This window comes from Rhinatrema bivittatum, chromosome 2 (assembly GCF_901001135.1).
Source record: "Rhinatrema bivittatum chromosome 2, aRhiBiv1.1, whole genome shotgun sequence".
Classification (NCBI taxonomy): domain Eukaryota; kingdom Metazoa; phylum Chordata; class Amphibia; order Gymnophiona; family Rhinatrematidae; genus Rhinatrema; species Rhinatrema bivittatum.
The window spans coordinates 632,266,552-632,293,402 of NC_042616.1; the positions used below are offsets into that span (position 1 = coordinate 632,266,552).

A 26,851-nucleotide genomic window follows, 5' to 3' on the forward strand; every position below is an offset into this window, starting at 1 on the left:
GAATGCAAGGAATTATTAGGAAATGACTAGAAAATAAAGCAGAATATCCTAATGCCTCGGTATCACTCCATGGTGTGACCTCATCCTGAGTATTTTGTGCATTTCTGGTCACATCTCAAAAAAGATATAGCAGAATTAGAAAAGGTACAGAGAATGACAACCAAAATGATAGAATGATTCCCCTGTGAGGAAAGACTAAAGAGGTTAGGTTTCTTTAGCTTGGAGAAGAGATGGCTGAAGAGAGATATGATAGAGGGCTATAAAGTAATAAGTGAAGTGGAACGAGTAAACATTAATCAGTTGTTTACTCTTTCAAAGAGTACAAATACTAGGGGACACACAATGAAGTTATTAGGCGAAAGATTTAAAACTAAAAAAGAGAAAATATTTTTTTTACTCAACACATAATTAAGCTCTGGATTTCATTGCCAGAGGATGTGGTGAAAACTAGTGGTGTAGTTGCATTTAAAAAAGGTTTGGATAAGTTCCTGGAGGAAAAGTCCATAAACCATTATTAAGATGGAGTTGCAGAAATCCACTGCTTATCTCTGGGATAAGCAGCATGGATTCTATCTACCCCTTTGGATCCTACGAGGTATTGTGACCTGAATTAGCCACTGTTGGAAACAGGATGCTGGACTTGATCGTCCTTTGGTCTGACCTATTATGGCTAGTCTTATGCTCTTATGATCTTATAAATACTATCTCTCCATGGGCATTAGCTTCCTGCTAATGAAGTTTACTGGATATTCCTGGCTTTTATTCTCTCATGCCAGGAGTACTCCTAACCTCTCTTCCGAGTCGTCATGACTGGACTATGAAAGTCCTGGTAAAGTCTGGGCTCATCAGAACTGGTTCTGAGCACAGGGCCTACTTTAGACTATGGAAGGCCTCTGCAGACCAGCTGACTTTCTCTGGGTATTTCTTCTGTGAGGTATTCAGCCTTTTCTGAAAAGTTCAGTGTGAAACGTCTATAATATCCGATGAAGCCTATAAAGATTCTCGTCTTACTGTTCATCATATCTATTTTCTGTGCTTGGGGATGGACTTTCCCCTTCCCAAGGGAGTAACCTAGGTATTGTACTTTTTAGCCTCTAACAGGCATTTCTTGGGGTTGGCCATAAGCCCACTCTTCTGTAGGTTTGTAAGCACTGCTTTTATTTGGCTTAAGTTTATTTTCCAGTCACCATTGTTTATGACAATGTTATCAAGATAGGCCATGGTATAGCCCTGATGTGGGTATTTCAGACAGTTGACCAACCTCTGAAATGTAGCTAGAGCTCAATGAAATCCAAAATGCAGGATCATTAGCTGGAAGTATCCTCCAGTTGTAGAGAAAGCTATTTTCTTTTTTCACTACTGCCATAAGGGATACCTGACAATACCCCTTTGTCCCCAGTCTCTCAATGAGTCCATCTATGGAAAGCATTGGGTAGACATTAAGCTTCGAGGCCTCATTGACTTATTTATTTAATTTATTAAAAGATATAGACCACTTATCTTACTTCCTAAGTGGTTTACATGAAAATAACTTTTCTGAAGTCTATACAGATCCGGATGTTACTGTCTAGTTTAGGATGAATACCAGTCATTATTGGATTCTTCTATTACACCAGGTTGAAGCATCTTTTTCACTTCAGCCTTTACCATGTGATGTCTAGCCTCTAGAATCCACTCCAGTATGGCCACTGTTGAACCACTACTCCTGAAGGGGTAATGATGTCATGGCATGGGAGATAAGTTTGGCTGGGAACAATGGAAAATATATCCTTATTCTGACTTAACAGCTGGTCTAGTTCCACTTTTTGCTGGGCAGAGAGTTGGTCCCCGAAAGGGACTGGTAATGGTTTGGTGAGATTTCCAGGCCAAAATCTTCTCTCTGGACAAGGTCATAAGTTGGTGTGATGCACTTCTTTAGGAGGTTCAGATGGAAGATGAGTCCTCCTTCCTTTTATCCGGTTGGGCCACCTGTAGTCTACAGAACCAATCTTCTCCAATACCTCATAAGGTCCTTGCCAGTAGGACAATAGTTCACTTTCTGGAGATGGTAAGAGGATGAGGACACGGTCTTTGGGCTGAAAGACCCATTGAACAGTGGAGCGATTATATTCCCAGTCTTGGGTATCCTGAGCCTTCTCTAGGCATAGGCATGTGGAATCTCCAGCCCTTCTTTGTAATTCTTGTATCCAGATTATATAGTTGACCAGGTTCTGTCCGAAGGTTGGTTCCTCTTCCCAAGTCTCTTGGGCTACATCTAGACTCCATCTCAGTCTTTTGCCATATAGTAGTTCGAACAGGGAAAAGCCTGTTGATCTTTGGGGAACTTTGCAGAATGCAAAAAAATATATAGGGTAATAAAAAGTCCCAGCTCATGCAATTTCCACAATAAACTTCCTCAGCAAATGCTTGAAAGACATGTTGAAATGTTCCACCAGCCCATCAGTTTGCAGATGGTAAACTGAGGTCTGCAGGATTTTCACTCCCAGTAAGGCACAAACTTGCTTCATCACTTTGGACACAACCTGGGAGAAGACCACTATTAAGGCCATCGCTACAGTTTGAGTCTTCATTTTCCACAAGGATTCAGCTTCTGAATATCTAGTAGCATAGTCCAAGATGACTAAAATGTATTTATTCTCTCTGCTGGCCCTTTCCAAGTATCCTACTAGGTCCATAGCCATTCTTTTAAAGGGAGCTTCTATATTTTTATTTATTTATTTATTTATAGATTCTTTTATACCGCGGTACGTATAGACATACATCACCTCGGTTTACAGTGAAACAAATTAGCAACAGGCTTTACATGTAACAGTTTAAAAAACAGTAAAACATGACAGCAACAGGCTTTACAGAAACAAGGGTTTTAAAGATAATATGCATACATCATTAAATATCAAACAATAAAATATAAATAACCATGTATTCGCAGGAGCAAATTAACTGTCAGCAGCGAGACCAATGTCACATTGCATACAATAGCCTAAATTGAGTAACAGTGGGGGGGTATGGAATAGCAGAATGTAAATACAAAATGCGAGGAAAAGAACTTGGAGCCAGTGAGGAATAATAAGGGATAGCTGAATTTTTAGGTTAGATGAGATTCATAGAGTGAATGCTTGTTCAAACAACCATGTTTTAAGGTTTTGTTTGAAGGTTTTGTGACAGGATTCAAGACGCAGGTCCAACGGCATGTTGTTCCAGATTTTGATACCCGCTATGGAGAATGATCGGTCTATGGTGGAAACGTGTTTGATGTGTTTTAGTGGATGGACAGCTAATTTCGCTTGGTGAATATTTCTAATTGGTCTGTTGGAGGTGCGAAAAATGAGCTGATCAGAGAACCATTGTATCTCTTGGTTGTGAATTGATTTGTGGATGAGTGAGAGAACTTTAAAAGTAATTCTGAAGGATACGGGTAGCCAATGTAGGAACATGAGTGCTGGAGTAATATGTTCATGCCGTCGAGTATTAGTAATTAAACGAGCAGCGGCATTCTGCAACATCTGAAGAGGTTGAATTGTGCTTTTAGGGAGACCCAGTAGTAGTGCATTACAATAGTCAATCTTTGGTAGAATTGTGGCTTGTAACACAGTCCGGAAGTCCTGAGGATGTAATAACGGTTTAATTCTTTTCAAAGTATGTAACTTGAAGAAGCCACTCTATAATAGGCATTGGCACCAGGGAGCCGCTTGAACCCCAGTAGGTTTAGTTAGCTGACAAGTAGGGTAGGACTGGCAATAGTCCTGGACTTAAGAACATAAGAACACGCCATACTGGGACAGACCAAGGGTCCATCAAGCCCAGCATCCTGTTTCCAACAGTGGCCAATCCAGGCCATAAGAACCTGGCAAGTGCCCAAAAACTAAGTCTATTCCATGTTACCGTTGCTAGTAATAGCAGTGGCTATTTTCTAAGTCAACTCAATTAATAGCAGGTAATGGACTTCTCCTCCAAGAACTTATCCAATTCTTTTTTAAAACACAGCTATACTAACTGCACTAACCACATCCTCTGGCAACAAATTCCAGAGTTTAATTGTGCGTTGAGTGAAAAAGAACTTTCTCCGATTAGTTTTAAATGTACCACACGCTAACTTCATGGAGTGCTCCCTAGTCTTTCTATAATCCGAAAGAGTAAATAACTGATTCACATCTACTCGTTCTAGACCTCTCATGATTTTAAACACCTCTATCAAATACCCCCTCAGCCATCTCTTCTCCAAGCTGAAAAGTCCTAACCTCTTTAGTCTTTCCTCATAGAGGAGCTGTTCCATTCCCCTTATTTTGGTAGCCCTTCTCTGAACCTTCTCCATCGCAATTATATCTTTTTTGAGATGCGGCGACCAGAATTGTACACAGTATTCAAGGTGCGGTCTCACCATGGAGTGATATAGAGGCATTATGACATTTTCTGTTTTATTCACCATTCCCTTTCTAATAATTCCCAACATTCTATTTGCTTTTTTGACTGCCGCAGCACACTGAACCGACAATTTCAGTGTGTTATCCACTAGGGATGTGCAGAGCAAAATTTTATGTTCATATTTTTTATGTCCGAAAGGGGGTCCCACTTGCGGCCAATATGGACATAAAAAAAATCCAATGAGTTGGGTATATGTACATATGTGCAAAAAAAAAATTTAAACCCCCTCACCCTCCTTAATCCCCCCCCCAGACTTACCACAACTCCCTGGTGATCGAGCGAGGAGTGAGGACGTCATTTCTGCAATCCTTGGCGAGAAGCATGTGACGTCGGTGGCACGTCGAGTGACGCGGCGTCACGTGATTCCCGGCTCATTCGCGCCGGACGGCTCGTTCGGCCCAAAAAGAACTTTTGGCCAGCTTGGGGGGGCCTCCTGACCCCCCAAGCTGGCCAAAAGTTCTTTTTGGGCCGAACGAGCCGTCCGGCGCGAACTCGCCGGGAATCACGTGGCGCCGCGTCACTCAGACGCGACGTCACGTGATTCCCGGCTCGTTCGCGCCGGACGGCTCGTTCGGCCCAAAAAGAACTTTTGGCCAGCTTGGGGGGGCCTCCTGACCCCCCCAAGCTGGCCAAAAGTTCTTTTTGGGCCGAACGAGCCGTCCGGCGCGAACTCGCCGGGAATCACGTGGCGCCGCGTCACTCAGATGCGACGTCACGTGATTCCCGGCGAGTTTGCGCCGGACGGCTCGTTCGGCCCAAAAAGAACTTTTGGCCAGCTTGGGGGGGGCCTCCTGACCCCCTCAAGCTGGCCAAAAGTTCTTTTTGGGCCGAACGAGCCGTCCGGCGCGAACGAGCCGGGAATCACGTGACGCCGGCGGCACTCGACGTGCCGCCGACGTCACATGCTTCTCGCCAAGGATTGCAGAAATGACGTCCTCACTCCTCGCTCCATCACCAGGGAGTTGTGGTAAGTCTGGGGGGGGGATTAAGGAGGGTGAGGGGGTTTATATTTTTATTTTGGCTCAACAATCGCGATTTCCCACATATCGAACATATCTATGTTCGATATGTGGGAAATCCGATCGTTTATGTCGAATCAATTTTTTAAGTAAAAAAAAAATATGAGTTGCGTTTTACTAATGCGGTCAATCCGAATGCACACCCCTATTATCCACTATGACGCCTAGATCTCTTTCTTGGGTTGTAGCACCTAATATGGAACCTAACATTGTGTAACTATAGCATGGGTTATTTTTCCCTATATGCATCACCTTGCACTTATCCACATTAAATTTCATCTGCCATTTTGATGCCCAATTTTCTAGTCTCACAAAGTCTTCGTGCAATTTATCACAATCTGCTTGTGATTTAACTTCTCTGAACAATTCTGTATCATCTGAAAATTTGATTATCTCACTCGTCATATTTCTTTCCAGATCATTTATAAATATATTGAAAAGTAAGGGTCCCAATACAGATCCCTGAGGCACTCCACTGTCCACTTGCCAGTATAAGATAGTCTAATAAAATTGGGCCAGGATTTTTCTCCAGTTTTCTCTTCCCCTCTATGGCCCTCTAGGAAGTGGCTGTGGGTTAGTTGTGTAGCACTTGATGGTGGTAAAGATGAGGGTATCAAGAGTTGCTCAAATGTTTCTCCCTTTAGATTTATTGTTGCTGCTCGGTATACTAAATCTCTCTTCCTTATGAAGAAGGGGAGAGTTGGAAAACCACTTATGCTAGGACCACAAAAGTTGAAAACCCTAAGCGGGGAATGTGCCAACAAAGTTGCAGAGATGTGGGGCTATCAGATTGACGTCCATAGGTTTATCCCCTATGCAGTGACATTCATGGGCAAATTGATTTTCCACAGTTAAAGTAGGGTGGTGGGTCTGGCTCTTGTGAGACGGGTAAGGAATTGGACCTGTCATGCTCTGAGACTCGCCGAGGGGGTTCCTACTTTTGGACTCTGGTGCCTGGGACCCTATGAGGGCTGCTTCTCTTGTAGTCATGGTTGTTCTGGCCTTGACTGGTAAAAGGCATCACCTATTTCTAGGGTGGTCTCCAGGATGAGCTTCGAGTGCTGACATACCCACTTCCACATAGGCTGGTCCAGCCTATCCAGGAACTGTTCTAGTTTGGCTATTTCTATGCCCATCTTCCTCTCTCGCTGTGGACTGTTCTGAAAATTGCCCCGTTTACCTGTGGATATAGGGGTTTTCAAAATTGCCCACTCTGAGTGCAGGCAATGCGTGTAATTTGGACTGCATTCAGACCAATGCAGAAGGTGTACTCAGCCAAACACACATTTTAACTCTCATTCAAATGCACATTTTGTGAATGTAAAGTTTACTGTCAATGCAGCAAGGAGTTTTATGCTCACAAAATGTGCATTAAAAAATGTGAATACTGATCAGCGCCCTTGCATGGAAATTTCATGCAGATTAGAGCATTAAGCAGTACGCCTTATTGTAAAGAGGTGTGCTGGCCTAACCCAGATTTTCTTAATGCTGGAAACGTAATTCCTGGGTCAGAGATGGTGTACAGTTTTCAGTACTACTGTGCTGGCACTGAAAATCCTTAGAAATAGTTTAAAAAGGCAAAAAAAAAAGTCAGGATTTATCAGGCTAACCACTGCTAATTAGCTGGATAGGTACTAAGTTATCCAGCTATCTGGCCACGGTTTCACCACTGCCACTTAGCCATATAGGTCAGTACTTATCCGGCTAAGTGGCAATGGCAGATCATGGCCAGACAGCTGGATGAGTCAATCATTATCAAACTAAGTGGCAGCAGCTGCCACTTAACCAGATAAGCACTGTCTCCTTCCTGCTCTATATCTGGCACTTGTCCCAAGTTAAAATGTGTGTTTGGCCTGTGCTGAATGCACATTTTACAATCAACATGTTTTTTTAAGCTCTCGATGCATTTGCATAGCATTAGCTTATTGCATCAAGCGCTTACTTTTTTTTTTTATCTGGACATTAAAAATGTGCACTGAAATCCAGCGCACAATTCTTTAATGCCTAGATTACTGCATCAACTGGATTGTTTGAAGGTGTCTCCAGGTGTGAGAAGAGAGCAGGCTATTCAGCAACGTGTAGTTTTGTATTATCAAAACTTCACATATTTTCTATGGAAAAACTATACAAACAAAACCAGCTGCAAATCTTTGTGGGTAATTTTTTTCTATGGGCAATAGCTTTGATTATTGGTACAAATAGTGTGAGTAAAAAGTACCCTCAGGGTTTGCACCATTGCAGTTGGTTTGACAAAAGGTTACTAAGAGCCAAAAGTAACAGATAAGAATGAGAAAAAAAAAAGTGCAAAACTTGCTGGGCAGACTGGATGGGCCATTTGGTCTTCTTCTGCTGTCATTTCTATGTTTCTATGATTATTGCCCCCTAGAAGTCTACCTTATGAAATATACGCCTTATCCCTTTTGAGCATAAAAAATTTGTACAATTATTTTTTATTCAAGAAAGTATTGTATATATCCTAGAATTGAAAATCTCTTTGGCTTTGGTTTTATTTTTATTTTTTATGCTGAGCTTTATGAAGTCATATATAGACCTGCCAAATATCCCTTATTAGGTGGGAGTCTCCCACTTCAGGAGTTTCCTTCTCTCCCATGCAAAAGTGGGAATCTCCCACCCAGCTGAGACTCGGGTAAGTGACACTACTGTTCCCTAAAATACAACTTCAGAGGATTAGAGACAGGAGCCTGTCTTGCAGCAGCAGCTGTTTCTGCAAGCAACTCTTATACTCCCCACCTGGTATGTTGAATAAGGATCTATTGGTGTTGGGGGACTTTTTAATGGCAGTTTCGTCCCATTGAGAAAATATTTTTATGAATGGGGATTTTAATATGCATCCCAATTGCCAGTCCAAAGGAATTTATCAAGAATTTGAATGATTGATGTCTTCTTTTAATCTAAGCCCACTGATTAATGTGGCTACTCATAGATCTGGATATATTTTAGATCAGGCCTATGTGTCCACCTCATATTGTAATCAGTTTGTGGTGGGGAATATTAAGGTGGAAAATATTCCATAATCTGCTCGCTATTTTGTTTCGATGAAATCTTATTTTGGTAATCCATTAGAATATGTTTAGGAATGAAAAGTATGTAAAGAAATCAGGGCTTCTTTGGATGAGGTCAAGTTTGTTACGGAATGGAGAATGTGAAGGGGAAGGTAGTTCAGGATTCACTTGAATCCTTTGCTACTTCCTTCTTTCACACTTTGGGGAAGGTAACATGTAAGGTAGCTCCAATACAGAAAATTGCTATAAAGAGTTAGTACAGGGAGGGTACCATGGTATAGTAAGGAATTACATGATAAAAAAAAGACTGGGCAGGAGAGCAGAATGTAGGTGGTATAGAGATCCTTCTATTGAGCAAAATAAATTATTTATTTATTTAGAGAATTTTATATACCGACAACCGTTTGCACATCGTATCGGTTTACATATAACTTATAACTAGTTGGGAATGCCCTTACATAGAACAGGAACAAAATGTACTGTAACTTACAATAACAAGATAAACTGTGTAACTGAGAAACTATTTACATAATTCGATGGTATATAGACCATAATTTGGTTAGAGAAACAGTCCATAGTGTGTTTGAGTAACAGGGAAGGCATAAGCGTATTACAGGCGTAATAGTGTTACAGGAAAAGCAGTCCAAGGTATGATTGAGTAGCTGGGGATCGAACAAACTCTTAAAAGAGTAGTGTTTCAGGGAAAGTTATAGCAGGGGGGGGAGGGGGGGACAGCATAAGAAGTCTAAATGATTGTTGACACAAGGTGAGGAGGCAGGGAGTTATAAGAGGTAGTTCAGAACAGTGGTACTAACTGCACTAGTTCAGAACAGAGGTACTAGCTGCAGCTCTGTGAGTTGTCAGACTGGTGGAAATCGCATGAAGGGTAGGCCTGTAGGAACAGCCAGGTTTTTAGCTTTTTTTTAAATTTGGGAGTGGAAGACTCGGTGCGTAGATCTGTGGGCATGGAGTTCCATAGGTTGGGGCCGGCCAGTGAGAACGCTCTATTCATTGTGGTAATAAGTTTGGTGGATTTGATAGAGGGGGTGCGGAGAGTTCCTTGGAGAGCAGGACGAGTTGGTCTGGTGGAGTTGCGAGGAAGTAGAGGGGGGTTTATCCAGTCGGTATTCTCATTGTTGATGCTTTTATGTATGAGGGAAAGGGCTTTGAATAGGATGCGGGATTGTATAGGCAACCAGTGGAGTTCGATGAGTGTTGGGGTAATGTGGTCATGTTTTCTGGCATTAGTAAGGATGCGTGCTGCGGCGTTCTGCAAGAGTTGTAATGGTCTGGTGTGTGTGGCAGGGAGGCCAAAGAGGAGTGAGTTACAGTAGTCTATTTTGGAAAATATAATAGACTGTAGTACTGTACGGAAATCAGTGAAGTATAGGAGAGGTCTGAGTTTCTTGATTGTTTGGAGTTTGAAGTAGCAGTCACTTAGAATAGATTTAATGAAGGGTTTGAGAGAGAGCTGGTTGTCAATACGGATACCAAGATTACGGGTGTGGGAGGGGAAAGACATTTCAAGAAGCTCGAAAAGTTTATAGGACTCAGGTTATCACTGTCCGTAAGGCCTTTTTTTTTCTAAAAGGTTAATGTCATTGAATCAGCAAAAGAAATTATTTCACATAATTAATGGACTTATTCAGTCTTCAGATAGCCAACATATGCAGCCTGGATTTTCAGCCCAGAATTTTGCAGATTATTGTATTTCTAAGTCAGCTGGGCTGGTGCTTAGGGCCCAGAAGGAGAATATTAACACAGTTATGAATTCTTGTGAGACCAAGTGGGAAGCCTTTGAGTTAGTGTCATGAAAATAGATAGAATCTCTAGTGACTGAGATTAAGAACTCTTATTGCTCTTTGGACCCATGTCCTTAATGGGCATTCTTTTCATTGAAGGATGAATTTACTGGACTTTTGGCTGACCTGGTAAATTTGTCCTTGTCAAAAGGTCCCAGGTAGACTTAAGAGATCACAGCTTTGTTCAGTGCACAAGAAGGGTATTTGTAGGTCAGCCCAATGTGGATATTATAAGCCTATCTCAAACTTAATCTCAGTTGGAAAGATTTTGGAAAAAGTTGTCTTTAAGCAGCTAAAAGATTTTTTTTTTGTATACTAATAATGTTCTCCATGATAATCAATATGGATTTAGACAGTACCAAACAGCCTTGGTTGTAGTGAATGATTATTTACTTTGAAAGCTTGATTCAGGAGATGTTGTGATTGTAATCTATTTAGATGTTTCCTCCAGCCTTTGATTCGATTAGCCATGCTGTGCTAATGGATCGGTTGAGGGAATTGGGCTTTGGGGTAAGGTTTCAATCATTTTTGGATTTCAGGTAGCAATAGGTGTATCTCAATTCTAATACATTGAATTAGTTTTTATCTAAACTGGGTGTTCCTCAGGGGGTCTATCTTGTTACCCACCCTCTTCAATATATATTTGCTTTCTTTATGTTCCCTGTTGGACTGTTTCAATGTCTTTTTTAGGTGTTATGCAGATGACATTTAGTTGTATTTTGCCAGTTCAAGTGATAGTGAGCATTTACTTAGTCAGATTACTCAATGTTTGTGTTGGATTCGTGGACCCTTGGGCCGATCGGAACCAGAGGAGGAGTTGCTGTAGATGGTGGCAGCAGTGGTCCCGACCGGGAGGTGGCAAAGATGGGCTCGGAACTGGCCGGAGGAGGAACTCTGGAAGCCCTATGCGACCAAGGGCTTTGGCGAGGAGGGTGGAGACGACGGAGCTGGTCCTGTAGTGGGAAGATCTTCGCCCTGGAAGCCGATCCTCCCCCGAGAGGAGCTCGTAGGAGTTCGGCCGCTGGGTCTTAGGAGATTCACCCTGGAAGCCGGAGTCCCCCCAGGAGGAGCCTGTAGGAACCCGGCCGCTGGGACTTAGGAGGGCCCGCGGGGGCCGAGTCGGATGAAGTCCAAGGATTTGAGTGCCGAAGAGTTGTCGCTCGCCAGTCCAGAGTCAGGGGCCAATGGATCACCGTAAGCCAGTCCGAGGTCAGGAGCCGAAGAGTCAACGTAAGCCGGTCCGGGGTCAGAAGCCAGAGGGTCACCGCAAGCCAGTCCGGGGTCAGAAGCCAGAGAATCACCGCAAGCCAGTCCGGGGTCAGAAGCCAGAGAATCACCGCAAGCCAGTCCGGGGTCAGAAGCCAAGTAGAAGACAAAGGATACAAGAACGCAGCAACTGGAGACAGGAAGACCTGGAACCTCGTTGCAAGGCACTGGAGAAGAGCAACTGCAGGGCTTAAGTAGCCCTGCAGCGTCTGACGTCACCGGAGGCAGTCTTCTGGGTTTCCCGCGCTGGCCCCTTTAAATTGGAGGCAGAGACGCGCGCGTCTAGGGGGCGGGGCCAGCCGCCGAAGAACGCCGGCTGCTCCGGCGGAGCAGAAACGAGGCGGCAGAGGACGCTGCAGGCCCGGGCGAAGCCACCTGACGTCGGGGCCATGGCGGCGGATGTCCCCGGAGGCCTGGGGAACGCGGACCGACGCCGAGCCGCGATCAGGTAGGCGGCGATCCCGGGGCCGACCTGGGATCGCAACAGTACCCCCCCTCCTATGCCCCCTTCCGGGGGGCCGGGGCTTGTCCGGGTACCGGGAATGAAACTGGCGAAGGAGGTCCTTATCCAGGATGTGTGAAGAGGGCTCCCACGAATTCTCCTCAGGACCATATCCCTCCCAAGAGAGGAGGTACTCCCAGCGATGATGACGGAGCCGAACATCCAACACCTCCTTAACCGTATACGTGGCCCCAGGATCAGAAGCGACGGCAGTGGGCTCCGGGGGCAGAGGTCGAAAGCGGGAGAGGACCACCAGCTTGAGGAGGGAGACATGGAAGACATCATGTATTTGAAGGGTCGAAGGAAGACGTAAGCGGTAGGAAACCGCGCCCACCCGTTCGGCTACCTGGAAGGGTCCAATGTAGCGAGGTGCAAGCCTCATGGAAGGAATCCGGAGCTGGATGTTTTTAGTACCTTCGATCCGGGCAGCAATACTGGAGCGGGTCGCCGAGACTTATCCGCGTAAGCCTTGAACCGGGCTGCGGTGCGGTGGAGCTTCTCCTGTGTGGAGTGCCAAAGCCGATGAATCTGACTGGCCGTCAGTTGCGCTGCCGGCGAGGATGTAGATACCGGGAGCGGAAGAGGAGGTTTGGGAACCCTCTCATAAACTAACTGGAAGGGAGACTGTAGCGTGGCGGAGTGTCGATGGCGATTGTAGGAGAATTCGGCCCATGGAAGGAGAGTGACCCAGTTGTCCTGCTGCTCCCCTACAAAGGCTCGGAGGAATACCTTTAACGTCCGGTTAGTGCGTTCAACTTGACCGTTGCCCTGGGGGTGAAATGCGGTGGTCAAATCCAGCTGAACCCCGAATTTCCTGCAGAGTGCCCGCCAGTATCGTGCCGTGAACTGGGGACCTCGGTCCGAGGCAATATGTTGAGGCAAGCCATGCAGTCAGAAGATATGCTGGATGAACAGTTCAGCTAATTCAGGAGCCATAGGTAACTTGGCAAGCGGCACGAAATGAGCCATCTTCGAGAAGCGGTCGACAGTTACCCAAACCACCGACTTTCCTTGAGACGGGGGCAACTCAACAATGAAGTCCGTGGAGATGTGAGTCCACGGTTCCGTGGGGACAGGAAGTGGCTGGAGGAGTCCCCAGGGACGACCAGGCGAAGGCTTCTGCTGTGCACACGTGGGACAGGATTGTACATATAGGCGAGCATCCTCCTTCACCCGTGGCCACCAGTAGAACTCCGACAGTAACTGAAGAGTACGGGCGATCCCGGGATGACCAGCCGTCAGGGAGTCATGTGCCCATGCTAGGACCTTCCTTCGTGCACGTACCGGGACAACCATCCTCCCTACTGGCGCTAGTTCGGTGGCTGCCAGTTGGACTTTAGCCGGATCCAAAATGTATTGAGGAGGTTCGGAGATGTCCTCAAGCTCCGTAGTGCGTGAGAGGGCGTCCGCCCTAGTATTCTTGGCCGCCGGTCGATACCGAAGGGTGAAGTCGAACCGACTAAAAAAGAGGGACCAGCGTGCCTGCTGGGGGTTGAGCCTCTGTGCATGGGACAAGTACTCTAAGTTCTTGTGGTCAGTGTAAACCACGATAGGATGTTGGGCCCCCTCCAGCCACTGGCGCCATGCTTCAAAGGCCAACTTAATGGCCAGCAGCTCCTTGTCTCCGATGCCGTAGTTTTTCTCAGCAGGCGAAAACTTGCGGGAGAAGTAAGAGCATGGCCGAGTCTTACCGTCCTTGGAGGTCTGGGAGAGGACGGCCCCCACGGCTACATTGGAGGCGTCCACCTCCACAGTGAACGGGCGTAAGGGGTCCGGATGTCGGAGGCAGGTGTCCTGGAGGAAAGCTTCCTTAAGATCCTGAAAGGCCTGTACAGCAGTGGGAGACCAGACCCGTGCATCGGCGCCCTTGCGGGTGAGGGCCGTCAATGGCGCCACCAAGGAGGAGTAATGCGGGATAAAATGGCGGTAAAAGTTGGCGAACCCTAGGAACCGCTGGAGCACCTTAACACCCACAGGTTGTGGCCAGTTCCGGATCGCAGCGACTTTATCAGGGTCCATGTGGAAGCCGGTAGAGGAGACGATGTAACCCAGAAAGGGCAAAGACTCCTCCTCGAACTGGCATTTCTCCAGTTTGGCATATAGGCGGTTCTCTCTCAGCTTTAGCAAGACCTGACGCACATGTTGGCGATGTTCCTCAAGGTCCCGGGAATAAATTAACACGTCGTCGAGGTAGACAATGACCGAGGTGTACAGGAAATCGTGGAGGACCTCGTTAATCAGGTTTTGGAACACCGCTGGGGCATTGCAGAGACCGAAAGGCATGACGAGGTACTCGTAATGACCGTCCCTGGTATTAAAGGCGGTCTTCCACTCGTCGCCCTGTCGGATCCATACGAGGTTGTACGCCCCTCTAAGGTCCAGCTTGGTGAAGATGCGAGCCCCCTGTAAGCAATCCAGGAGCTCCGGAATCAGCGGCAGTGGATAGCGATCTCGTCGGGTAATCTGGTTCAGGCCCCGGTAATCAATACAGGGCCGAAGAGACCCATCCTTTTTGGCCACAAAGAAGAAGCCGGCCCCCGCCGGGGAGTTAGATGGTCTAATAAAGCCTCGGTCCAAGTTCTCTTTAATGTAGGCAGACATAGCCTTGGTCTCTGGTAAAGACAGAGGGTACACTCTCCCACGAGGGGGCGTGGTATCCGGCAGCAAGTCGATTGCACAATCGAAAGGACGATGCTCAGGGAGTAACTCTGCCTTCTCTTTAGAAAAAACATCCTGGAAGGCTTGGTACTGTGGTGGCACCGCCAGAGGAGTAGCCAGGAGCGGGAGCATCTGTAGCGGGCGAGCAGGAAGACAATGACGGGCGCAGCCGGGACCCCACGATGTGATCTGCAGCGAGGCCCAGTCGACCACTGGGGAATGCTTCCTTAGCCAGGGTAGTCCGAGGATGAGCGGGTGGATGGATTTCTCGAGGATGAGGAAAGAGATCTCCTCCTTATGAAGAAGCCCGACCTGAAGCTGGAGAGGACTCGTACGAGTAGTAATGGAACCTGGAAGAGGAATCCCCTGGATGGATGACACTTGCAAGGGTGGTTCTTGAGGCAAGGTGTTGAGCTGCAGTTGTTGCACCAGATCTCGGAGGATAAAATTCCCCCCAGATCCGGAGTCGAGCAGTGCCAGGGTATCAAAGCCTCCTCCAGGAAGACAGAGTTTCGCCGGAACGGTACAGGGGGAGTTCGAGGAGGTACTGCCTAGAATCAACTCCCCGCTAGACTCTAGGTTTGGGCGTTTCCCGGACGCTCGGTGCGGCGGGCCAAAAAATGTCCCTTACCACCGCAGTAGAGACATAACCCCTGCGAGCATCGACGCCTCCGTTCTTCGGCCGAGAGAGGGCCCCGGCCCAATTGCATGGGTTCTTCAGGCGGGGAGGCAGCTGACGCAGAAGGTGAAGCTCGAACCCGAGGTGGCGTGGTGCAGCGAGAAGGCGGCCCCTGGACGGACCTTCGCTCTCGGAAGCGGCGCTGGATGCGTCGGTCCACACGCCCAGCCAGCTCTATGAGTTCCTGGAGGTCGTCCGGAAGATCTCGGGCCGCGAGTTCGTCCTGGAGCCGTGGTGAGAGAGCCTCCAGGAAAATCCCATGTAAACTGTCCTCCCCCCAGGCCAGCTTGGTGGCCAGGGTCTGAAACTCCATCGCAAATTCCTCTAGGGGGCGATTGCCTTGTCTCAGCTGGAGAAGTTCGGAGGCAGCTGTGGAGGCCCGGGATGGTTCGTCAAAGATCCTCCGGAAGGCTTTGACGAACTGCACGAGGTTATTTAAGCGGGAGTCTTGGCGCTCCCAAAGGGAGGAAGCCCAAGCCAAGGGTTTCCCGTCCAGGAGGGAAATAATGTAGGTCGTCTTAGACCGGTCCGTGGAGAACTGCGCAGGCAGGAGGTCAAAACGGATATAGCAGTGGTTGAGGAATCCCCGACACGCCTTCGGATCTCCAGAGTACCTAGGGGGTGCTGGCATCTGTACTGGAACAGGGGAACCCGGGTTGACCTGAGAGGTGGATGCTGCAGGGCGAGCTGCGGAGGTCCCTTCTACGCGATTCGCCAGGCGTTGCACTGCTGACATCAACGTATCAAGGCAGGATTGTTGTTGCTGCAGCTTCTGGGCAATGCCCGGAATAGCCTTTAGACCAGCAAGGTCCGCCGGGTCCATGGCCTTGCAATCTGTTGGATTCGTGGACCCTTGGGCCGATCGGAACCAGAGGAGGAGTTGCTGTAGATGGTGGCAGTAGTGGTCCCGACCGGGAGGCGGCAAAGACGGGCTCGGAACTGGCCGGAGGAGGAACTCTGGAAGCCCTATGCGACCAAGGGCTTTGGCGAGGAGGGTGGAGACGACGGAGCTGGTCCTGTAGTGGGAAGATCTTCGCCCTGGAAGCCGATCCTCCCCCGAGAGGAGCTCGTAGGAGTTCGGCCGCTGGGACTTAGGAGATTCACCCTGGAAGCCGGAGTCCCCCCAGGAGGAGCCTGTAGGAACCCGGCCGCTGGGACTTAGGAGGGCCCGCGGGGGCCGAGTCGGATGAAGTCCAAGGATTTGAGTGCCGAAGAGTTGTCGCTCGCCAGTCCAGAGTCAGGGGCCAATGGATCACCGTAAGCCAGTCCGAGGTCAGGAGCCGAAGAGTCAACGTAAGCCGGTCCGGGGTCAGAAGCCAGAGGGTCACCGCAAGCCAGTCCGGGGTCAGAAGCCAGAGAATCACCGCAAGCCAGTCCGGGGTCAGAAGCCAAGTAGAAGACAAAGGATACAGGAACGCAGCAACTGGAGACAGGAAGACCTGGAACCTCGTTGCAAGGCACTGGAGAAGAGCAACTGCAGGGCTTAAGTAGCCCTGCAGCGTCTGACGTCACCGGAGGCAGTCTTCTGGGTTTCCCGCGCTGGCCCCTTTAAATTGGAGGCAGAGACGCGCGCGCGACTAGGGGGCAGGGCCAGCCGCCGAAGAACGCCGGCTGCTCCGGCGGAGCAGAAACGAGGCGGCAGAGGACGCTGCAGGCCCGGGCGAAGCCACCTGACGTCGGGGCCGTGGCGGCGGATGTCCCTGGAGGCCTGGGGAATGGATGTACTCAAATGAATTCATTTTTAATAAATCAAATGCCCTATGGATTTCACGGAGGCCCAGACCTGAAACTTTACAACTATTGCAGTTGGTGAGGAGATTGTTCCTTATGTGGATCATGTAAAAAATCTGGGGGTTATTTTTCATACCAACCTGGATTTTAGGATCTAGTTGCATTCTATTTTCTCCTCTGGTTATTTTAAGCTTCATATTCTTCATCATTTAAGGCCTTGTTTGGATGTGGTGGATTCAGAATGGTAGTCCAAGCTTTCATTTTGACTACTGTGGATTATTGAAATTCATTGTATGTTGGACTACCACAACATCATCTGTAAGTTTTGCAACTGTTGCAAAACTCAATAGCACATTTGGTTTCAAAAAGGCTATTTTGTGAGCAAATCACTCCCCAATTGCAGCAGCTTCATTGGTTATACCAGTTAAAGATTAAAGTGTTGATCATGGTCTTTAAAGCATTAAAAATTGCTCATTTTCCACTTATTGCTAAAATGTTTATGTATTACCAACCTAGCCGACCTCTGAGATCTGCTAATCAACAGCTCCTGGTGGTCCCTATGAGGGGGGAAGCCCAATTGCATGCAACAAGGAATCATGCCTTGTCATTGACTGGTCCTAAATTATGGAATGAGTTGCCAGTAGAGCTTAGGATGCTGTCTAATTTAAAAGCCTTTAATTGATTTTTTTTGTTATATTTTTATTGTTTTATGTTAAGATGTGGTCCGCTTAGCTTGAAAATGTTTATTATAAGCGGACTAAAAATGTTTTAAATAAATAAATTTCGCCAGCAGCATTTCCTGCTTTTGATCACACAAGATCAACAGGAGGAAGTGTCACCTGTGAGATTTGAAGTTGTCACTATGCTAGGCTCCTGGTTTTGTTAGTTGCAATAGTAGGGCAATAGGGGGAACTGATGAAGGGGAAGAGGGGTGTAAGACAATGGTAGAGGTTGGGGGAAGGAGGGGGAGAAGAAGAAAAAACAGAAGAAAGAGAGAGGAATGGATATTGGGGAGAAGGGGTGAATTGTCAGGAGAGTGGGTGTTGGGGAAGACAAAAATAAAGGGTTGGTGGAGGCAAGGAATAAGAATGGGAAATGAGACTTAGGTTGGAGGGATGGGAGATAAAGGACTAGAAGGGTATCAGAGAGAAAATGAAGGGATAAGTGGGGTGAAGCAGGCTTGGATGCTGAGGAAGAGGAAGGGGCAGATGCTGAGAGTAAGAATCAGGGCAGATGGGAAAGAGAGGGAGAAAAAATGGAGGGTTTGTAGAAGAAAGGGATAAGAAATGTGGAGGGATGGGGAAAGGGGGAATTATAGGGATGAAGATGATATGTAGGTGGCAGAATAGGAAAAGGAGGTGGAGGGAATAGAGAAAGAAAGAAATGAAAGTTTAGGAGAAGAAGAAGATGGAAAAGATGGGTAGGTTAGCTGAAAGATGTGAAAAGAGATAATGAAGGGAAGGGAAATGGAAGCTGCATTGAGAAATGGGAAGGGAGGTGAGAGGGTCTTTGGGATCAGATTTAGAATAGAGGGAGAGAGAGAGGACCAATATGGAGTGGAGGGAGGAAAAAGGTTAAAATATTTACTTGGTGACGAGGAAGAGAGAGAACCAAACAGAAAAGATAATGGGAGAAGAGCACCAGAAAGAAAGTGGAGGTAGAGATAAAACTAAGAGAAGATGGAGAACAAGTTGAGATACAAGGATAGAAATCAAACTGACAACACACCGGTTAGAATAGTTTATTTTAATGTTTTGACTAGGATTTCTTGCCTTTTTTTCCTGTGCTTGACAGCTAGTCTTGGTCAGGGCAAGTGGCCCTCAGACAGAGGGGAAATGGCTGTAGTCTGTCCTCCTCAGTCATCCCTTTCATCCCTGTTGTTACCAATCTAAATAAGGATTTTTTTTCTGGAAAGATTTGGGGGCTGGGGGGGGGGGCTGGGGGGGGGAGGGGGGGGGGCAGGCCCACACTGCACTGTGCTGCAATATGTTACACCATATCCTGAAAATCTCCCTCTTGGCAAATCTGCATATTTACAAATGAAACACCAATGGAAATAATAAGTATGACTTCTAGAACTACTGACCTGGGAGTACCAGAACCAGCATCTGCCTCTAGTCTTTGCTCCTATCTACAGAAAGACCTTTCCATATTCAGCACTTAGAGGTCATTAATATTTTAACTCCTAGTTATTTTTGAGAAGTGATGTGGCTCTCCCATCAAGAGATTCTTTCACAGTTATTACCTCTAATAAGTAAAAAGTAATTCTATTGCTGCCACCAAGACAGAACTATCTAGCTTGGTAGATGATGTCCAGTTTGAGGAAATAGCTGATTAACATAGTATTTTTGCTTGGTATTTTTCCATTCTGTAAAATTATTTCTGAAATTGATCTATGTATTGTTTGGTGAAACCAGTATGATACCAAAATTAAAAGAGAAACAGTTATCTGTAACTCCTAGTGGAAAGCATGGATTTAGGACAAGGAAAGAGACTACATTTCCCAGTTTCCTTAGAGGTAAGGGAGGGAACACCAAGGGTTTCTGGGAGTATAGGGAGCCTGGGAGTAGAAATTTGATAGCAGGGAGGGCAGGGCTTCCAACTCACATCTGACTCTTGCTAAATAGCATTATAATTAGAGAAGCAAGGGTCCAAAGAGGAGGAGGAAATCAAGTGAGGAGTACATGGAGACTGATGTCCCAGAGGTTGCAAATATTCCAGAGGAAAGTTGACAGACAGAGAGAGGTGGAAGAAGCCATTTGCAATGAGGAAAATAAATGAGACCCAGCTCTAGGTAGTCTTTTCCTTAAAGTGGCCTTTCTTTCAGTATTAAGCAGTTCTGGAAGGAGTGGCCAGTGTTTCTGTTGTGGCTTCAGTAGGTGTTTTTGTTCTGTACAGGGGGGAGGGGGGGTGGAAAGGGGTGGGTGTGAAATATAATTGTATAAAATTACTGGGGGACTTGCGCTGTATTCTGTTTTAATTGTTTGTTCAAATGTCTGGCGCTTGTCACTCCAATAAAAATATATTGAAAAAAAAAATCAAATTGTGTTGGACAGAAGAGGAAAACTTTTTAAAGGGAAAAGTCAACTGCATTTTGTGGACTTCAAAGATAACTGATGTTCAGCACCAGTACTATAAGTTTGAATTAACTGATTCTAGAGCTGTCCTAAGTAGCCGTGAGGGGGCTGGTGGATTCATCCTGAGATGCTGTTTCTGCATTTCTATTGAATTAATGAGATGGCTTGAAGCTCTGTGCATTAAAACAGCAGTGCAAGTGTGTACAGGACACTGTGCCTCAAATGATATGAGACAGACTCCTATGTGTAAAAGTCGTTGTGCCTCACTATGCAGGAACATTTTTTTTTCCTGTCTTTTGTCGTGTTTTGAAGAAATTGTAGAATTGTATGAGCACAAGGGCAGATTAAACTGTGACAATTGCCAAAGTGCTTTCTTTTTTTTTTTTTTAACTTTCCCTACATTTCAGATAGGGTTAGGTTTATCTTCAGAAAGAGATTAAAATAAATTAACTTTTCTGAAGTAGTGTGTCTTCTTTGTTAGTCCATTTGAGTGTACAGAAATCAAAGGTTAACAAATATTTATTTATTTGGCATTTTTTTTATATACCGACAACCGTTTGCACATCGTATCGGTTTACAATTAACTTGGAAATTATAGGCTAGGCCTTTACAAGGAACATATAACTGTAAGTAGAACAGAGGAACAAGAAACCAATATTACAAAAAATTACAAAAAATACATATATATACAAAAAGATACATATATATATATATATATAAGGTGATATAGTTGGTCCAATAAAAAATATTACCTTTTTTATTTTTATTTGTTAATCTTTTATTTTTGTGTCTTCTAAAGTTAAACAGCCTTATTAGCTGTTGTCACTAGGTGGCAGCCAAATGTTCTGTTGCTGAAAGTACAAGGATCTATATATATATCTTCCTACTCCAAGTTTGGCCACCAAGTTTGGCCACCTATATATATATCTTCCTACTCCAAGTTTGGCCACCTTGTTAAATGTAACTGTACCTTCTGTCACCACAGTTCTAGTTCTTTGTTCTTAAGTTCTATGTATTTTATTGCACCCCCATTCTATGTAAACCAGCAAGATATGTTTTCATGATTGCCGGTATATAAAACTTTAAATAAATAAAATAAATAAAAAATATCTGCCTGATGTATGTGGAACTGGGCAATTTCTGTGAATTTCATGTTTGTGTAAACCATGTAAGCATTCTTAACTGCTCACTAAACCAATGTTAATTTACATCTTTTGCCTTTCCACATTTACGTACTTTGGGTGACCATGCAATACTTCAGACTTTTTCTGAATCTGAAAGTAGTGTTAGCTCTCAAAGACTTGTCAAGAAATGTTTTAAATTAGTCCAATTATATTTTTTTTGTTCTTATTGATCTTTATTTTCATCTGAAACTGAAATGTTTCATTCCTTAGAATATTGCCTCTATATTTTTTCCAAACCCAGTTTAATGTAACTTATTTTAATTTATAAACTACCTTTTCACAAAAAACTGCCCAATATGGAACATCACAACCATAAAGCCTCCACCAGCAGTCATAACAAATAATCAGGAACAGAATATTAAAATCACAAGATAAATGCTACCACAAAGCAAAGCTTACAATAATCAAAATCAAGTAAACAAAATCAAGAATTAATAATAATAGAATCCTAAAAATAAACTAAGCTATACACAACTCATAAAACATTCCATGCAAGAAAGGTGAGGACAAACAGAATCCAAAAATGGTTCATATGACAAAGACCTGATTATACAGCCAGGTTTTAATATGCCAAATAATTAGTTTTCCCTCAAGTATTCCTAGGGAGAGACTTCCAAAGTTGGGGAATGATATGCAAAAAGGCATATATCCCCTTCTGTTGGCCAGTTTCATATCTGTCAAGGAAGGGATACCCAAGTGGGCTTTCTGGACAATACTAAGAAATCAAATGAATATATATACCAAGCCAAGCAATCCTTTAAATATTGAGGTGCAGTCCCCATATCTGTCAAGGAAGGGATACCTCGTGGTGGCTCGAGAAGAGGAGGCCCACTAGCAGGGCTGCTGCGGATCCCACCTTGCAGTGACCAAAGAAGATGCCCTGTAGTAGGGCTATCGAGCATCCGAAATCTCAGCGGCCTGAGAAGAAGAGGCCCGGTAGCAGGGCCACTGCAGAGCCCATCCTGTGGTGACCCACGAAGAGGAGATCCAGAAGTGAGAAGGAGTGAGAGCATGTGTGTTCAGAGAGAGAGCATGCAAGTGTTTCTGTATGTGAGTGAGAGACAGCATTTGAGTGTGAGAGCCTGTGCGTTTGTGTGAGACAGCATGTGAAAGTGAGAGAGCCTATAGGAGAGTGAGAACTGTGTGTGTGTGTCTAGGTGTGTGCGAATAAGAGCCTGGTTTGTGTTTGAGGGAGGAGGGGAAAAAGACAGATGGAGAGAGAAGAAACAGAAAGAAAAAAAGGTCTTGTAAAAGGAATTGGCAAAAGACAAGAAAGCGAAGGGGGGGGGGAGGGGGGAAGCCTGTGACCAACCGATTAGAAAATTAAGATCAGACAGCAAAGGTAATAAAAAAAAAAATAATTGAATTTTTAGTGAATGGCATATGTTAACTTTGGGAATGTGCAAGAGTTGTACTTTATGCTAATCTCGCAATGTATGAGATCAGCATGGAGGAACTGGAAGCCCCACAAATTTTTAATACTGCAGAGCCTGCACAGAGGAGGCAGTAGATCAGGCTTTAGTGCCAGTAGCAACAATCAGTGCCTCCCCAATAGCCACTCAGAAGCAGTGAGAGAGGCAGCAGAGGAATGAGAGAGGCCTCGAAGCAGCTGGCAAAAGAAAGAGAGGTGAGGGGTCTACTTTCAGTGTGTGCATGTGTGTGAATGGGAGACTGCCTGGGTGTGTGTGTGTGTGTGTGTGAGTGAATACATGGGTGCCTGCCTGGGAATGTGGCTTGTGTATGAGAATGAATGAGAGCCTTCCTGGGGTCTGTCTCTGTGAGAATGTGTGTGTGTGTGTGAGAGAGAGAATGGAGCCTGATTGTGTGTGTGTGAGAGAGAATGAATGTGTGCATTCCTGAAGGTGGGGAGGGGGCAGTGTGAGAATGAATGGGAGCTTGCTTGTGTTTGTGTGTATGAGAGAATCCAAGGAGTAAGAGCTTGTGTGGGGGGTTGGTGGGGGGAGAAAGAGGATCTTAGAGCCTGAGAGTGTGTCTGTGTATGTGAGAGAGAGAGGTTGGGGTGTGTATAAGAGAATATATGTGTGTATATGACAGTGTATGTGCAAGAGAGAAGGGACATGTGGGTGTGTGAGAGAGAGGATAAAGTTTGTGAGCCGCTCCAGCTCCTCTAATCCTCGACAATCTCAGGATGACTGGAAATAAAGAGTTCTCAGGTAGGGGATTTCCAAAAAATCCTTATTAATTTTAATTATTGGGTGCTATTTGATATGTGTGATGTTTTGAAATATTGTATTGTTGCTTGGGAAATTTAAAAAAAAAGTATATGATTTTAATTAATAGAAGTTATATTTGTTAGTAATTTTAAAATATTCTTTTATTAGTATTGTTTTACTATTATAATTGATGCTTTATGTTTCTTGATTTTATTTGTTTTATGAGGAATGATGGTTCTGCTTTTCCATTGTTACACACAGAGTCTGACTTCTTGGGGTTTCCATTTCAGTTTTTGTCTGCATATTGCTGGTTCTAATTTGTGATCCTTTATTCTGTATTTGGTGAGGGTATGTCTCTGCTTTGTGTGTGTGAGCAAGATGAGAGATTCTGCTGGCGTGTAGTGTGTTTGTAGGGATCTATAGCAATCAGGTCTGTTTTGTTTCCCCAGTAGAAGGTGTATTGGTACTCTAGGATCCAGTGTAATAATTAGCTGTGCTTTTTCACAGGTAGGGTCCATGTTGTTTGAGTCCTTGGTGTTACTACTGTTATGTTATGATAGTTTTGCTCTATAGACATTTAGTAGTCAGGCGATGAAAGGTCTGGGGCTGGAGAGAGGCAAGGGAGTAGTCATCCAAAGCAGAGGTCCGGGGATGGAGAGAGGCAACGGGAGTAGTCAGGCAATGCAGATGTCAAACCAGGTTAGCAATCCGAAGGAGAGACAAAGGAACAGGAACAAGGAAACAGGAATGAAGGCAATCAGGATCGGGAACCAGGAACTGAAGAGGCAACGAGTACTCGACTAGCGAGGGGACCTGTTGCAAAGACAATTTGAGAGAGCGGAGCCCGGGCTTATATACCGGAGCTCTGCCGACATCATCATCTGGGGCTGCGGCCAGGTTCCCGCCGTGGGCCCTATTTAAGGACTATCTGTGAGTGCGCCTAGGGAGGGGCGCAGTGCTGGTCAGGACAGAGTCTCTCTGCGGGCCACGCAGCGAGGCGGCCGGTGGCCCACAACCACCAGAGATGAGGGACGAGATGCTGGATCACTTTGAAAGAGGTGAGGGGGCCAAGCCGTGGGTTTGCTGTGGCTGGTGAGCATAACAAATGCCTGGCAGTGGTGGCAGTGCACCTCCACAGGCTGAGAGTACATTTTATCCCATATCTGGATGATTCGCTGGTCAAGAGCACATCTCAGGCAGGGGCCACCGGTTCCATGTGCTTGACCATCCGTGTGTTGAAGTCACTAGGGTTTGTTCTCAACTACTCTGTCCCATCTCAAGCCATCACCTCAATTGGACCTCATAGGAGACCTGCTAGACACGGCTCAGGCCAAGGCCTTTCTGCCTTTCTGCCGTGCCACAGGGCCATCGCCTTGGTGAACATTGCGGCAGAAGTTCAACAGAGCCAGCAGGTATCAGTCTGGCACATGTTGAGGCTGTTGGGCCACTGTCAATATCACTCCCTTGGCACAGGATTGCATCTGAGTCATCCTAACTCTCAGGAACTCCTAGTGCTGGTGGTGGGTACTTTTTAATCTGGATCAGGGGATTTCCTTTCGGAGTCTCCCTACTCAAATTGTGCTAACCATGGATGCATCTACCATGGGGTGGGGAGCTCAACAGCCTGAATCTGTGGTCTGCTCAGGACCACAGATTCTTGTCAAATCAACTTTCTGGAGCTTCAGGTGATAAGGTACATGCGAAGGGCTTTCAGAGATGGACAGTCCAACAAAGTTGTCCAGATCCAGACCAATAACCAAGAAGCCATGTGGTATGAAAACAAGCAGGAGGCATAGGATCATACCTCCTGTGTAGGAAGTGATCCAGATCTGGTCGTGGACCCTGTCTCAGAGGATGGTGCTTAAGGGCATATACCTGGACAAGATGGAGAACATGGTGGCGGTAAAGCTGCGTCAAGTCTTCAGTCCCCACGAGTGATGCCTGGTAGAGAATCAGATATTCTTCCTCTGGGGAAGCCCGGCCATAGATCTGGACATGTCCCCCTGCAACAGAAAGGTGCCTCTGTTCTGATCCCCGTGCAGGTCAGATGGCAAACGTTCTTCAGATGCCCTTGCCCATCATTGGGTCAGTCGTCTCCTGTATGTGTATCCTCAGATTCCCTTAGTGGCGAAGACTCTTGAAGCTTCGTGAGGACAGAAGGACTATGAACCTCATAGCTCTTCATTGGCCAAGACAGGTCTGGTTTCCACTCCTGTGGGAGTTGTCCATCCGAAAACCAATGTCTGGGACTTCCCCAGATCTCATCATGCAAGATCATGGCAGGCTGTGGCATCCCAACCTTCAGGCCCTGTCTCTCACAGTCTGGATGTTGAGAGGTTAATCCTGTAGCCACTTGATCTTTCTGAGGATATATCTCAGGTCCTGGTGGCTTCTAGAAAGCCTTTCACTAGAAAGTCCTATGGACTGAAGTGGAGAAGGTTTTCTATGTGGTGTAAGCAGAAGGCCCTAGATCTGTTCTCCTGCCCCACACAAAAATGGCTTGACCATCATCTACACCTATTGGAGGCTGGCTTAAAGACCAACTCCATCAGAATTCATCTTAGTGCAATTGGCGCATACCACCAGTGTTAGATGGTATGCCCATCTCTATACAGCCTATATTGTACATTTCATGAGGAGCCTGCTTCAATTGCAGCCTCTCCTGAGGTCTCCTGCTGTGTCTTGGGACCTCAACGTGGTGTTAGCTCAGCTGATATAAGCTCCTTTTGAGCCACTATGCACCTGTGACCTGAAGTACTTGACCTGGAAGATCATATTTTTGGTGGCGGCCATCTCAGTGCACAGGGTCCTGGAGCTCTAGGTCTTAGTGACCTATCCACCTTATACTGTTTTATCTTGACAGGTTGATCTTACATAGGCACCTTACGTTCCTGCCTCAGGTAGTGATGGATTTCCATTTTTACCAGTCAATTGTCCTGCCAATTTTCTTTCCCATTCCCCATTCGCACCAAGGTGAACGAGTACTGCACAGTTTGGACTACAAGCAAGCCTTAGCATTCTTTCTGGATCAGACAGAAGCCCATAGACTGTCCACCCAACTTTTTGTTTCTTTTGATAAGAATAGGTTGGCCATTGCCAACACAACAATTGTTGTGTTGGCCATTGCCAACACAACAATATCCAGTTGGCTAGCAGATTGCATTTCCTTTTGTTATAGCAAGGCGGGACTGCATCTTAGGGGTCATGTCAAGGCTTATTCTGTCAGATCCATGGCAGCATCAGTGGTCCACTTGCGAGCAGTTCCCATGGAGGAGATGTGCAAGGCTACAACAGGGAGTTCTCTCCACGCATTC

At 45.9% G+C, this 26,851-nt stretch overlaps 1 protein-coding gene across 1 annotated transcript in view; it reads left to right on the plus strand.

Moving 5' to 3' along the window:
• LOC115085355 (aquaporin-4-like) overlaps positions 1 to 26,851 on the plus strand; it is a 127,784-nt gene that overhangs the window by 13,195 nt on the left and 87,738 nt on the right. The gene's annotated exons all lie outside the window — the stretch shown is intronic.